We start from the raw sequence: 4,851 nt of genomic DNA on the forward strand, positions 1-4,851 counted from the left end.
AAACCCAAGATCCAGAGTTCAAGCCCTGGTACCAAAAAGACAAAACAAAAAAAAATCAGACAAAAAAAAATGAAAGTAGAAGAATTAAGAACATCATACCACAGTGAGGTCATCCCCTAAGCCACCAAAGTATGGTGGGGGTGGGGTTGTAATTGTACCTCAGTGGTGTTAGGGGCAGCCAGTGAAGGTGTCATGGTTGCTGCCACAAAGCTTAATAGCCCAAGCAACAATGACAGGAGCCTAGAGTGAAGCTGCAGCCCCAACCACTCCCAAGAGGTGCTGTGCGCAATCTTTTGCTCCCTGCACACCTTGGCTGTGACAGATGGTTTCACCTCTAAGATGGTCCCATTACACAGACCTATGACTCCACTAAATTTGAGATGTCTTTTTAGTTTTTATGAAGTGCTGCATCTTCTTGGCCTTTTAAAATGCTTAACTGCAAAGATGATGTGGTGAAAATTACAATCTCTTGGAACAAGCTCCAGAGCCTCTCAGCATTCCAGCCTGCATTGTTCTTTAGAGCCCTTGAGCAACACATTTTATACTTACAGCCTTTTTAAGCAAAACTTTAGCCTGTGATTTAAGAGGAGAATTCAGATGCTATTGAAGAGATAGGAAAAACAGAAACAAGGAACAAGAATGAACGAAATGCCAAATTTCCCACTGATGACTGACAAGAAGAAAAACACAAAGATTGTGATTTAGGAGATGTGAAAAAGATGTAAGTCCATTTTGATCCAGAAGTAGTTCAAATAAAGGCTGGAAAACCAGAAATTGAAAGAAGAGTATCTGCGTTTATTGAAAGAAAGAAAGCTGAAATCAATGAAAACAACATCAGGGAATTCTGCAATGTTATTGATTGCAATCAAGAAAATAGTTGTGCAAGAACTGATGCCAATTTTACACCTTACCCTGGATTTAAAAGTCATGTAAAGGTTTCTAGAGTTATGAATACATATGGACCACAGACTAGACCTGAAGGAATTCAAGGGCCAGGAGATATTCGAGATTGTGGTAATCAGGCTGTAGAAGAACGACTACAAAATATTGAGGCTCACTTGCAATTGCAGTCAGGTGGTCCAGTTGCATGAGACATTTAGAAGAGAATTTAAAAACTTGAAGATAAAATCCTTGAATTGGAAGGCATCTCTCCTGAATATTTTCAGTCTGTGAACTTTGCTGGAAAAAGAAGAAAAGTTCAGCCACCTCAACAGACTATTCCCTGGCTGAACTTCATGAGAAAATTAGTGCTCTCAAACAGGCCCTGCTCAGAAAATCAAGAGAAGCAGAATCCATGGCAACTCACCACCTTCCATGAAAAACTCCTCTCCTCATCATTTCACTTTTTTATGTACATGTGTAGCTTACTCTGTCATTAATTAAATGGATATGTATTTATCAATGTGAAGTTTTCTGTGAATTCAAGGTAGCAAATACTCTTCAAGTAGTCCAGGGAGTTTTGAAATGTATTGAAAATAGCATTGTTGGAAATTATTCTGTTTTAAAGGAGGCATTTTGGAAATTAAAAAACTCAATTTGAAAGTACTTTATTTTGGTGGAACACAGAAAGATTACTGTGATACTGATATAGAAAAGGACTTTATAAAGTTGACTAATCAGTTTATCAGTTTAAATTAGTACTTCATACTTACTGGTAATTCAACAAAAATTTATTGATTGAAATGAATTTCTTTTTTTTAATAGAAAAGAGCTTTACTCCCTTTCAGGGAAATGTCAAGACATAAAACACAGCCAGGGGTGCACAAACTAGTCTGTGATAAAATGGCGTTTTAAAAAAGTCAGTTCCTAGAGAACTATACAGGCTTTCAAATGTCAGAGGCAGTATGGTAGAATTTAAGGCAAAATTTAAATGTGGAAAAGGTTCTTGAACCTTTTCTCACAGAGAGATCGACTCTCCCCAGTGTTTTTCACTGGGGCCTGTACTTAGAGGATCAAAACAATAGGCTCTGAAAGCCTGCTTGCGTGCCATAACCAGATAAAGTGATTGCTTCTTTCCAGTCACTCAGTTTTTGTTTTTGATTGAGTAGATCATTCTGACCCAAAATTCACTTCAGATCATTTGGGGAAAATCTGAATACAGTGGTTTTAAAGCATTACATTCAGATCTGAATTGATTTCCTTTTCTCAAAGTCGGGTTTGCCATAGAGTACTGTGAAAATTATCTTGACAAAAATTTTAAGTGTAAACCGAGTCTGCATAGCCCTTAAGAAAAAGTAAACTTGGTAAGTGGATTCATTTAAAATCTTAACACTCATGGCACAAAAGAATTCAAATTGTAAACCCATATAAAGAAAATTGGCTTTTTGTCCCCCAAAATGTTTTTGTTTGGGTCAACACAAGGCAAGATACATTCTTCATAATACTGCAAGATATAGCTATACATTTATCCTTTACTCAGCATGCATGTGAGGGTTGCTGCTGGAAGATGGGGCATCTTTCCATTCCTCAGCACATTCAGGTCAGTACCAGTGGCCTATGAAGTAGAATCCAGCAAAGAGTTGGCTTGTGTTTTTCCAGCCAATGATAGAATCACTTGAACCAGTAATTGCAATTTTCACAGAGTGAATTGCTTGCCAGTTTCTGGCACTCCTTGTCTGTTTGGGAAAAGGCATGTCCAAAAGGGTACTTGGTAATTAAATCTTTGCTAGGAAGTACTTTTGGTTGTTTCTGTGTTGCAGATTCTCCCATACAGTTCTAAACAGCCCTTATATTTTGAGAGCTCTTGTGCGAGACTGATCCTCAGCTGCTGCTCCATGTCTTTGTTCTTCTGTTGTTGGAGTTGCACCCCACTTCTTAACTTCCTCTTTCATTCCTCCATTTCCTCCTCCTGTTCCCTGTACTGCTGTACTTCATCTCGTTTTTGCCTCACAACCGTGATCTGGTCCTCCAGGTTCCTCTTTTGCAGGTGGAGCTGCCGGGCCTTTGCTTGCAGGGGTCTCAGAGCCTCCTTCGTCTCCTGGATCTCGGCCTGGGTTTTCGGCAGAGCTTTGGTCCCTGATTCTTTCCTCTCCAGGAGCCCCAATAGCTGAGGCTCATATTCCTCCTCCAGGCCCTGGTGGCTCTCTGCCATAAGATGTTCAAACTGGGCAGACAGCTGCCGGCCCTCCTGGAGAAAGGGCCCATCCCTCTGGCTTGGAGGCTCTTCTAGTTGTTGCCTCAACTGCTCCTTCTGCTTCTGATAGGTATCCCGGAGTTGGGCCAGTTCTCCAGACAGCTGGGCTGCCTTTGTGGTCAGCACTTCCCAGAAATCAGGGAACTGAGCCACGTCCTGCTGACGGCACTCCAACTGGTACTGGTAGGTCACACATTCCTTGGTCACCTTGCATAGCTTCTGCTTGACCAGCCTGATCTCTTCCCTTAGCCCATCTCTCTCCAGCTCTGCCTACGCATGCAGCTTATAGGCAGCCAGGATGTCCTGATGGACTTGCTGTACCTTCTGCTGGGCCACTGCTTGCACACACTGCTGGAAACGGCCCTCTAGCAGTTCCAGATCCTCAATGCTCAGGTTCTCCTCTGGGCTGGGGCTCCGCTCAGGTTTGAGGTTCTCCTCAGGGTTGGATTTTTCCTCCCTTTCAGTCATCTCTCCCTCACAAACAATTTGCTCTGGCCTCAGGCTCTTTGCTAGATCCACAGGCTCTTCGAGATTTGGCTTCTCAGTCTCCTTATACTGCATCTCCCTTCCACTCACAGGCTCTTCCACCAATAGTGCCTCTGGCTGCCCAGTCTCCTCGATATACACTATCATCTTCTGGACTCTCAGGCTCCTCCACGTAAAGTGTCTCTTCGAAGTCACCTCTGTCCCCTAGGTAGAGAATGTCTTCCAGGTTCACAGCCCCCTCCAAAGATAGAGTAGCTTCTGGGTTCAAAGTCTCAGCCTCATTCAGGGGTTCAGAATTCTCTTGAAGAGAAATGGCTTCTGCTCTTATTTCCCTCGAGGCCTGGGCTACACTGTCCCTGGCACTCTGGGACTCCAGGCTGGCCATGGCTGCACGACCCGGGCTCCGCGGGAGCGTTATTAATAGCCAGCCCAGCTGGCCACCACGCCTGTGCCTGAAATGAATTTTTAATATGAATATAAACTTGTTGTTTTATTTTTCAGATGTCAGTGTCAATGTAAATAAATAATAAGTCCAGCTTTATTCCTTAAAAAAAAAAAAAGAACATCATACCACAGTGATATAGGCACACACATTTATAGAGGCACAGTTTGTAATAGCTAAATCTTGGAAATAGCCCAAATCCCCATCAACTGACAAATGGATAAAGAAGATGTGTTTTTTTAATACAATGGAGTACTACTCTGCCATAAAGAAGGATAGGCTTCAGACATTTATAGCTAAATGGATGTACTTTGAGACCATAGTCTTCAGTGAAATAAATTGGACACACATGTTTCAATACTGCATTGTTTCTATGGTGCGAGAAACTGAAAGTGGAAATAACAACAAAATGTATAATAGATATTGGGAAATGGGAAGAAAATGTTCAAATGGGAAAGGGAACAAGAGAGGTGGGAAAGAGAATGGACAGAAAGGAAAATACAAAAAAAAAAAAAAGAGAGAGAAAATAGAAGGGGAAAAAGGACCAAAAGCTTTTGTACATAGGGAAGGCAGGGAGCTTGAGGGGTGGACTGGGAAAAAACAGCTGAGATGCATCATACACAGGTACAAATTCCCTACATAAGGGTTATCATTATGTATGCCTCAAATGTACCAATAAATGTTTTGCTATTAAAAAAATACTGACTGGAGGAAAGATAGCCTCTTTAATAAATGGTACTGGGAAAACTGGATATTCTCATGCAGAAGATCATGTCTAGACCCATATATC

At 41.7% G+C, this 4,851-nt stretch overlaps 2 pseudogenes; one reads left to right on the forward strand and one right to left on the reverse strand.

The window, feature by feature from the left end:
* On the forward strand, window positions 1-1,334 carry LOC147820659 (MAP3K12-binding inhibitory protein 1-like; annotated as a pseudogene).
* A 1,493-nt stretch (window positions 1,335-2,827) lies between these two features.
* LOC147820660 (syncoilin pseudogene) lies at window positions 2,828-3,601 on the reverse strand (annotated as a pseudogene).
* Between the last annotated feature and the right edge of the window lie 1,250 nt (window positions 3,602-4,851).

The sequence above is a fragment of the Heterocephalus glaber genome, unplaced genomic scaffold (genome assembly GCF_053883595.1).
Source record: "Heterocephalus glaber isolate CG9 unplaced genomic scaffold, H.glaber_assembly_v1.0 deba00001813, whole genome shotgun sequence".
Lineage (NCBI taxonomy): Eukaryota > Metazoa > Chordata > Mammalia > Rodentia > Bathyergidae > Heterocephalus > Heterocephalus glaber.